At 39.8% G+C, this 8,990-nt stretch overlaps 1 pseudogene across 1 annotated transcript; it reads right to left on the bottom strand.

The window, feature by feature from the left end:
• Window positions 1-226: 226 nt before the first annotated feature.
• LOC145463686 (uncharacterized) lies at window positions 227-4,552 on the bottom strand (annotated as a pseudogene). Its single transcript, XR_014041352.1, has 5 exons — window positions 4,528-4,552; window positions 3,858-3,903; window positions 3,287-3,616; window positions 2,754-2,790; window positions 227-2,105 (listed from the first exon to the last, which is right to left on the bottom strand). The product of XR_014041352.1 is annotated as an uncharacterized LOC145463686 (transcript).
• Between the last annotated feature and the right edge of the window lie 4,438 nt (window positions 4,553-8,990).

The raw sequence follows: 8,990 nt of genomic DNA, 5'->3' as shown, positions 1-8,990 counted from the left end.
AAGTTTGCCATACAGTACTGATATTTTAGAGAGAAACTACAATTAAATCTTTTTTTTCTACCTAAATACACACAGCTGCTGTCCTTTCTTTCTCTGCCGTTGGTTGTTGGTACCGATGGCAGTAATTAGTTTAACCTTGCAGATTGCTTTTTTCCTATTACAACTTGATGAAAAGTGAATAGAACCCGTAAGGGGGGGGGGGGGGAATCCCATGTGAAAAGGTCGAGGATACTCGTCGTCTCGCTTTTAAGGGTATAAATCACGGATTTTGGTCTCACTTAGTGTGTTCAGGACGAAATTCCGCTATTTTTAGCCGCCAAGAAATAGTAAAAACGCTTTTTTCGTTGGTCTCACAGGGCGCGGAGGAGTCTTATTCAACCATAACTGTACCTAAGTGCACGTTCAACTGCAGCGCAAATGACTACATTTTGACTGACCCAAATTGATCTCCTTTACTTAAGGTTGTTGCAATTAAACTTTTTCCGACGAGTTTCCCCGACCTTTTGGCATTAGGGTCCCCCCTTCCGGAGAACAGAATCAACGGCAATCTAGCATTTGCCATCTCTTCTAGATTCAGTGCTTGAACCTATGGACAGATGTGTGAAATCATTTACACCATTAAGACAGACAAGTACTCCCTTTCATTGTTCCATCCTCCAGTCTTTACTCATCATATCAGCATTATCTATACCTAATACAATTCTATTTCTACTTATATAAATAGCAGTTTATATCATGCAGTAGTGTCACAATATCACAGCATATTAGCCTAACCCTGTTGCTATGGTTATCAATACACTACAACAGACAAGAAAACTTGGCACTGTTGTCATAATTCAGGATATATTCCAGCTATGTTTTTCTTTGTAGCACGTTGTCTCTTTACAAACTGCTTTCTTTATCATTGATTCAGAGCGCGCTAGCGCCACACCTTGTTAAGGGTGGACCATATGACTTTTAAGGGGGTCTGGGACGCGTGTCGGTTTATTTTGAAAAGCAAATCTTGCAAGCATACTCGTACCACGACGAAAAAAATGTCACGCACATTCAGTTATTTGACAAAAGGCATGTTACAGGGAGAAGAGAATATCATGCATACATTTCCCGCGGAAAAGACTCCTAGTTCGTGCAAGGGTTAAACATAAAAACTCATGTTTATACCAAATCACCCAGCCCACTCCCCGCAAAAGTATAATGATCCATCTCTTAGAGTTCATGAATTACATGACAACTAAATAAACATATCCAGTGGCAGTATTGCCTCAAGGCTTAAACTTGATTATAACTTTCCCGTGGCCTTTGTTAACACCCGCCATGTTCAGCTGATTTATTCTGTTATTATATGATCCCCCTCCCCCTGCTACCCCACTCAACGAAGTCCCAACAACTCCCCCACCGGAATACCCACCCCCACCACCACCAAGTAGAAAGGCGAATGCACCCCCACCAAAGCCCCCTTGGGATACCAGGCATGTTCCTCCAATTCCACCATTAATAAAACTTGAGGGCGTCCGCGCAATCACAGGTGAAGGTCCCCGTTCCCATCCCCCTTTAGTCCTGCTCCTCCCGCAGCCAACAAGCCATAATCAATGTTGCCCGTATCAGCGTCACAGACTTGTCCACTGGACCCTTCCGTCCCACCACACCTGGTGCCATTCTCTGTTGCCTGACCAGGGTCACCGTCTTTAAATTGTTTGCGCGCTGAGCTTCCACCCCCTCCCCCTCCTGCAATGATTAGCGGAGTGTTATTTAACAAAGCCACAAAGCTTCTACCTCCCCCCACCTCCACGGGCGTCACTGAATTTCTCAGTACGATCACTCTCTTGACCAACAAGGATTTTAAGCTGGGTTCCTTTATAAAGTTCAAAAGTTCCTTTTATCTCGGCTCCTAAGCCACCGAGTCTCCAGGATACGGGATCTTCGCCTATCACTGTTCCATTAGCGCCTGAAGCACCTAACACTTGAATGACGTAGATTTCAGTCACGGGAACAGTCCAAATTTGGATGCCATTGTCTAGTGTTATTTTACCTTCCTGCATACCCGGATGTGTTTGTCGGCCCAGTTTCTCCTTTGGCACTCAGGGTTGTGAAGACAAAGGTTTCTTCTATAAAAATCGTGTCAATAATCAATAAAAAAATGGTTTCATGCATCTGGTTAGTGCCAGTCTCCCAGCAAAGGGTTGGGGGGACATCCGGGTCCTTGGAAATCCTATATTTAAGCAGACGAGGCCAGGCTACTGTCCTCTTTTCCCAAACACTCGTGCTTTACACGCAGTTCGTAATTTCCCACCCACCCTCCCTTGGGATAGGGAAAATGGTATTTTTTGAATATTTGGGCGGGTACTCCCCCACCTTTGCTGGGAATGATTTTGATTGTTTAATGTTTCTCAGAGTAAAAGTTTATTGTTATAAAAATAAACGGCCACCTCGGTGGCCAAAAAATGGCAAATGATGTTTTTTGTCAGTTCTTCCCAGCAAACCACGCGCAGCCACTGCATTGTATGGTAAAGGAGTTACAAATAGATGCAATAACATAGAGCATAAAGGAGATTTATTCACCCCACCGAGGAATAAACAACCTAATGCTAATAGTAGTTATATTAGCTCCAACTGACTGGTGAGAATGACATGTATATCTTTAATGAGCCCATTGTTACGCCTGTGCAGATTACATCAAGAGTTAATTGATCTCACGAGTACAGTAAAACGTTTAAGAGTATTACAACCGTACTTTCTGAACGGAAGAGGTTTACCTTTATTTCCAGTATTCGAAGACTCGTTGTGTTGATTCTAACAAGAAAAGGGATTTAAAATGAGTCACTAACTACTTCAGCTAATTAGTCATAACTGTCAATGAACGCTAAAATATTTGACCATAGATGACTTTGAACTGATAGCGGTTTTCCGGAATTCGAGCTCTGTTTGAAAGAATTAGGAAAAATTTCTACCCTTGTTTCAATAATTCGCTCATTTTGGCCTCTGACTCTCTGAAATATCGTCAAATGTAAGAGAAAAGAACAGAGCTAATGATACAACACAACTAATGCTGAATGAAGCATGGATAACTGACTATAAATTGTAGATGATGTAAGAAGAATGTTTCAAAAAAAAAAAGATATATCTTAATTGACCATCCTAACATTCACTTTTATCTAGTCTTCCACTGCACGTACAACAACAACCTCAGCAGCGCAGAACGATTAGCATCCAATTTATACCATTTGCTTGTAGTCAGCAGTACTCTGTCTGTTCCATTAGTGATTTATGATTTCTTGTTATTACTAACCGTGAGATTTAGCGGTTGACCAAAGATGAATCCACTCTTAGGAACAAGGAAGGTGACACCAGTCTGGGTAATGTCTATTCCTTCATCGTTCAACTCACAAATCTTGCTTCCTTCCTTGCCGTAATTCAGTGAGTGGCATAGAGGACGATTTCTCAGGCAGAGTTGTGCGCATGACAAAACACTGGGAGTTATCTGACGATGGCTCACGTGACCTTGTAGATAATAGTCTTCCACAGTGTGAAGAAAGGAGGAGCGGTTGTTGTCAGGAGTAAATGAACTTGAAACATAGGTCCTGATGGTCAGCAGTATTACGAAGAAACTCATTTTCACCTGTGCAAAAGAGGAGAGTGTTCAATATCTGAACTCTGTTTAAGCGTCCTTTGTCTAGAATCTTATCTTTGTAAGTCGTAAGTTCAGAATTCGACTTTTAAGAAAATTATTTGCCATTGAATTTCCATAAAACACTAATTTCTAACGCATATTGCCCACCCTTCAAGACCTCAATCAAGATGGCTTACGAAACCGTGATAAGGTCTATCGGAAATTAGATTTTAAGTTTTTTCAACCCTACCTTGTCGACAGGAAGTCCTTCCTGATGAATGGTCCTGCAAACGCAACTGCAAAGAAAAACAATCAAATATTTTTAGCATGCATTGACTTATTTCTGGGAACCAAACTGTTATTTTCAGATGAACTGCTTTTCAGTTGTGTCATAAATGGAATAGTAAGTTTGATAAATGTCGACAGAAGCATATGCTTCTGACGTCGATCTAGACAAGTTCTACCAGAGCGGGAAAAGCTAGTATTTTAACACCTGTTTTTTTTATAATTATTAAACCGTCTTTTAAATGTAGAAATAACATCAACTCGAAAACAAATCCGAGTTCCAGATGGGGTTTGAACCTACGAGCCTCCGTGATCTAGCCGGACGCTCCAACCACTTAGCTACTGGAGACCCTATGGTGAGCAGGGGTGAAATGCGGGTGAAATCGTATCTATACGAAAACCTGTCGGATATAATGAATTAAACTATCATTATTTCAGCTCAGATTCTCGCGTTGTCTTCCCCCCAATGTGTTTGCTGTATATGCCGGGATTAGAATATATAAATGTACACTCGATTTCATTGTTCCTGAAAAGGTGCCTCACAGAACAATTTAAACCTTACGTTAGAATTTGTAAAACAGTGTATTTTTAGGAAAACAAACAACAAAATTACTTAAAGAAAGATTTCAACTTACCGGACTTGAAGTCCTTACAGCGAATGGTATTGCTATAAAACAAATTCACACCAAAAAGAAAAACATTAAACTATTTAATGATCAATAGCAACAAAACGTATCACTAAACCTAACTTGGCTAACTTAACTTACTTTTTTTTAGGAAAATAGCGTGATGCAGGAGAGAACCGTGAGCTCCTCAGAGAGCGCAATAAACTGCAGGTGTCTGTCAGAACTGACACTTTTCGTCCTCGTGTCACTTTTGACAAAACCTGATAGAACAGTAGAAAAAAAACCGTGCATAAAGCTAATGAAGCGTGGAATCAGGAGAAATAATTATTTTTAAGATTTGATCTATTTGTTAGCGCACGCAAGCCTTCAAACGCAAAACTGACAATGTTTGCTGTACTGAATCACCTGCCTTCGTTTTCGCACGTACGACCAAACAATTTGCAGCATGTCAATCAGCAGAAGTGTGTGAAGTTTTTTCGATATTCCTCTTGGTAACGCAGAAAATCAATTTTTTAAAAAGCAATAGATTAGAGGCTCGAGGTTTCTATCACTTGATTTTGTCCTCGTCAACTATCACGCATAGCAATCGCTAGTCAACAATCTAATTGTTTTCGTATAAATCTTATATAGTCGTTCAAAACTTTATCCGAATCCTCTTCACAGACACTTCGAAGACCCCAAGAAGCGGCCGTCACTTTGTTAAGTTATAGGCTACTCATTATCTACAACAGAATAGGTAGTGAGTAGCGTAGCCAATCAGAGAACGGCATTCATGATGAACACTAGCAGACTTATACTAAATTAACTAAATACGCGAACATAATATATATTTGTCGATCTTCAATCTTCGATCTTCGCGGGAAGCCCGAGTTCTCGGCTCCTAAAGTTTTGCAATCTTATCACACGGCATCAAAGAAGTTGTCAACGCGGACGTGCCACCCCCCCAAGGAAACACAAGCTTGGAACTTCCAAAGGTATAGTAGACCTAATAAAAATAACCCATTGAAATTTGCGGGAAAAACTATTTTGCAGTCATATTGATTTGCAGTTACGGGAAAATTGAGATCCAACAGAAAGGCTTCTGACAAGGGAAAACCGAGAGCGCCCGGTCAGCGAAAGAGACAAAAGTGGCGGAAACCGACCGCGAACCAGAAAACTAAAATCGATCAGGAGGTTTTGTTCGAACCATGAACCTTTATCGCTTGCGGTTTGTTCCTCCATCTTACTTTCATGGAAGATTCTTCGTCTTTCCTCGTTTTCTTCGACCCGGTTTTCTCACCAGATTTTATCCAAGTTGTCTGCTTTCTTGACAACGAACTCAGTAACCACCTTTCTTACAGTCTCTTAATCCAAACGTTACTGATCTTTTTAACCTCTAAATTTTACGTTAATTTTTTAACTAAGCCTTTGAGTCAATGCTTTAGCTCTACAAATGAGTGAAGAAATTTGTTTTCGAAAAATTTTGCCTTTAAAGGCTTTAGTTACAGTGCAGTGACCTTAAGTAAGTTTTGTTTAGGAGGGTGTGTTGAATAAACATGGTTTGACTGATATGTCATCAAACTTGACGCATTGCATCAATGCTCTAACTGTTACTGATCAAATTCTTGTGACGTTTATTAACTTGTGCTGGTTGTGAATAAGACATCTGAGCGCGCTTAAGCCAGCAGCTACTGTAATCCTTTGTTTCCGACAACTAAGCAACGCTTGAATGGAGCAACTGGTAACTATAACAATCGAAACCTGTTTTGTTCTTAGAACGATCTATTCTTTACAAATTAGAACGCGTGCCGCTAAGTCGTCTAGAAACGCGTCCAACTTATTTAACTTGTCGTATGTTCTTGTAGTCGTTATAAAATGTTTCCATGGAAGGGGTCGCTGAAGGCAAGCGTTTCCGGTGTGGTGTTGTTCCTGCCAGTGCATGCTTTGCTGCATGCGTTACATTGGTTATCAAAAAATTGTTATCAAATATCTATCACTCCGATCTTTTAATTTCCCAAGTGTGTGGATAAAACACTTGACTAAACTGACAAATACGTGTTTTGGCATATTATACATGTAAAAGGAACTATGCGTGATCTCTACTTAATGAGCTCTGTTACTTCCTTGTCCCACCACTTATTTACTGAACAGCCCAGTGGCGCAATTTTGTGCAAGGTTTTCCTTTTCGCTGTTTTGAGGAAAGCATTTGACTTCCCTGCAAGCTAAAGCCTACATTTTCCTCTTCGGCAGTTACAATTTCAGCCATGATCGTGAAAATACTGTGATATGCAATGCGTTATTTAAGGACGTTCCCGCGAAAATTTTCCAATCGATAGATTTTTTAAAAATTTTTACTGCAGTCAGATAATAAGTTACTTGTGGCAGAAATGCAAAAAAATTGGGGGTCACCGACTTCGTTATAGAGATAAAGCGTGTGGAAAACTACTCTGATTTTGAAAATCGATTTTAGTGAGTAAATTATAAAGCTGGAAGCATAGAGTTTCTTTAAGCTTGAAGTTGATCCTTTTAGTCACAAGGTCGATGTATTTATTATTTTCATCTGCCAAAGAATGTAACTAGTTTGCTCGCTGTTAGCTCCCCTCCTGTTTGCTCGTTGTTTGTTTCTATCTTGCTTGCTTGCTTGCAGTAAGGTTTTATTTATTGGAAAGCAAAGCATTGTATTACTGACAGTAACTTGTGATATCGTCATGATGGAAATGGCGAAGGAAGACGAAAGGTATTGCTGCATAAAAACTAAACATTTGGGAAAATATCTTTTTGGTGTTTTGTCTATAAAGAAAAATAACAATTGTTTGGGTGTTTGATTGTTTTGTAATGTCGGGTGTTCATTATCGTAACTATGCACTTGTTTTGATAGTTGTTTATTTGTTTAATGAATGATTTTGTTTGTTTTTTGACGCCTCTGAGGAGCCCAATGTGTAAGTAAATATGACCAAAATAGATGGGGGAACAGAGGTTCCCCCCAGTCATCATTACTACTATTGGCTGGTGTAGCTAAGTGCCCTCCCCTCCCACTTTCCGCACATCAGAGCACATGTTAACTAGTTGATCGGCGTTAAAATGATTTTTTTTATATCCCGTACAAACCTGATACATTTGACTGATACGTTTTCAACGAACGTGATTGTAGGTACGAAATCGAACAGTCTTTCTGTACCGGACAGCGAGAGCTGCTACATCCTTCAGGTCCGCAGGGTGTGCCAGTCAACAGGCGAAGACTCACACATTGCAGGATTACAGGTAGTGTCCTTCAGATTGTCTTCTCAACGAGAACAACCTCAACTTCTTCCTCTTAAACAGGTAATGCACTGTTAAGTCTCGATGTTATTCTGTTTTAACCATGTCTTTCCCAAAAGTGAATAATTAAGAGCAGCTTCGCCTAAATATCAACTAGACTTGGAAATAGCGAAAAAATCGACTTTCTTCAGACTCGACCAGAATGAAGCCCTATGGGCACTAGTTACAAAATATTCTTTTAAGTTCGATAAATCAAAAATTATTTTTTTACGCAATTTTTTCGTTTTGATGCCCCAAATCGGCCAAAATCGATTGAAAATGAGCGGCATATTCAGAGGCTCGTAAAGTCAAAAGTAAAATTCTTCATTACAAACTGATTACCCGTCGTATTTGTACTTTCTTTCTTGTATATTTAGAGCTAAATAGATTGCGATTTGATTAGAACTAAAATATTTGACGAATTTTCTTAATTAACGACCCAAGATAGCTTAACAAGAGGTCTACATTTAGCCTATTTTCAAATGCTAAAAAGGCGTTCAGGTACACGACTTTTCCCAAAACGACTTGTTTGGTCCGAAAGAGCATTGTTTTCCCCTTGAAATTAGTGGAATAAAATTTTTGGGTAAATAAAACTGCGAGCGCTGAGATAGCGAACTACATGCAGCACTTCTTCCTGAAAACGTGACCTTTGACCCAAGCGTAACGAAACCGATTATTGAAACAAAAGCAAACGCTTCGTTATTTTGAAACATTTTCTAGTGATATCTCTCCGGAACCATTATTGCAAGAAACTACTTCCAGATATGAAATCTTACAGGGTCAAAGAAGTAGCTAAAAAGGGCATTTTGACAGATTAACTTTGTTTGCCGAGAATTGAAGTCAATGACCGTTAACGAATTCGAGTGAAATTTGCGAACTTGAAGTATGTTAGCCGATACTTGCCTGAATATTTATGTTTACAGCAGAATCGTCTTCTTGGATTAGCCACCAAAAGAAGCTGGATCCAGCTTTGGAAACCTCTAAAAGAAGAATTGTTTAATGTTCCGTGACCTGTCCGCTGCTATAAATTCCTTGCACATGCCGACCGTATGTTTGTCGTGAAACCAACCGAACTCCACTGACAGTTTCAATAGGCAACCCCAAAATAAACAATCCCCAAAAATGTAAAGTGAAATTGGCTGTCTTCGTGAACATTTAAAAGCTAGAGCCAAGTTCCATTACCTTTAAAAAGTACT

This window comes from Orbicella franksi, chromosome 12 (assembly GCF_964199315.1).
Source record: "Orbicella franksi chromosome 12, jaOrbFran1.1, whole genome shotgun sequence".
NCBI classification, from domain to species: Eukaryota; Metazoa; Cnidaria; class Anthozoa; order Scleractinia; family Merulinidae; genus Orbicella; species Orbicella franksi.
This window is presented reverse-complemented; position numbering and strand designations above follow the sequence as displayed.